Genomic DNA, 1,330 nt, shown 5'->3' with positions numbered 1-1,330 from the left:
TGTTAAGGATGAACTTAATCATCATTTTGGTATTGTCTCCTCCTTTAGAAGCGGGAGACGGGCCCCTGCCTCCAGAGGTGCCAGCACAGGAGATTCAGGCGCCAACCCAGACTGGCCTCCTTCCATGGGCCTTCTGTGCAGGGAATGGGGCCGCATCCTCTTCTTTCAGGCTGGCCACTTGCTTAGAGGAGGCAGAGATGTCCTTGGAAGCAAGGAATACCCCATATCTTTTCCATAGTAAAGGTATCATGGCCTTGGTCACTGGGGAGGTTTTTATGCAGGCACTGGGACTTCAAATGCAGATCACACACTGGTCGTAATTCTGAATTCACTCAGAAAAAAAAAGACCCCTGGCTTTCCAACTCGCTTGTATCTCTGTCTTTGTGCCTTTGTCTAAATAACAGCTTGAATATCTCACAAGCTCTGGTGGAACAAGGAATGGCCTGTGTTCCTAAGGAACTTGGAAAATATTGGAGACATTACAATACTCTTGTAGGTTTATATATTTAACCATCACTTGGAATGTGCCTTCTTCCTTCCATACTTCTGGAATGTTACTCCATTTCCTGCAGTCCATTGCTAGTGGTCCATACTCCATTGAAGATGCTCCAAATGCTTCTACCTGTCATGCTTGTGAGTTTTTCAACAGCATGTACAGCTGCTGGAGATGAAGTGGTGTGTGACTCATGCCTGCTGTTTCCGGGAAGACATGTTTTTTCCATCTTCAGAGGAGCATTTCCTCACAGTGCCTGCTGAACAGTAATACTTGCCAGAGTCTTCAGGCTTCAGGCCACGTACTTGCAGGAACACCTGGCCCTTGGAGGTGTCCCTCGAGATGGTGAGTCGGGTTTTCAGACAGCTGTTATACAACAGATTCCCATTGGACCCAACACGTGCAGCCCATTCCAGTCCCTTTCCTTGGGGCTGACGGAGCCAGTCCACAGTGTTGCTTGAGGGGGATAACCCAGACACGGCACAGGTCAGCTGAAGGGTCTCTCCTGGCCTTTTCACTCCACCTCCAGACTCTGTGAGGGTGATCTGGGAATGAACGTCTGCAATCGTGGAGAAAGGACACAAAAACAGAAAGATACGAAAATGTAGAGGCAACTTCTGGAGGGTTCTCATACAGGGGAAACATGTTGTGTTTATCACAATCAATAATACTGCTTTAATTACCTGGAGGGAAGATTGCCAGAAGACTTATCAGGAGCTTCGGTGCCATGACCTGATCTGACTCCAAGAGCCTCCCAAACGCTCTGGAGGATCCCTGGTACTCCAAGCACGTTGAATTCTCTTGGCAGCACAAGTCACTTCTGCTTCATGAAGACTG

The sequence above is a fragment of the Varanus komodoensis genome, unplaced genomic scaffold (genome assembly GCF_004798865.1).
Source record: "Varanus komodoensis strain SLA01 unplaced genomic scaffold, ASM479886v1 scaffold4806, whole genome shotgun sequence".
Classification (NCBI taxonomy): domain Eukaryota; kingdom Metazoa; phylum Chordata; class Lepidosauria; order Squamata; family Varanidae; genus Varanus; species Varanus komodoensis.
The sequence above is the reverse complement of the archived record's forward strand: the minus strand, read 5'-3'. Positions refer to the sequence as shown.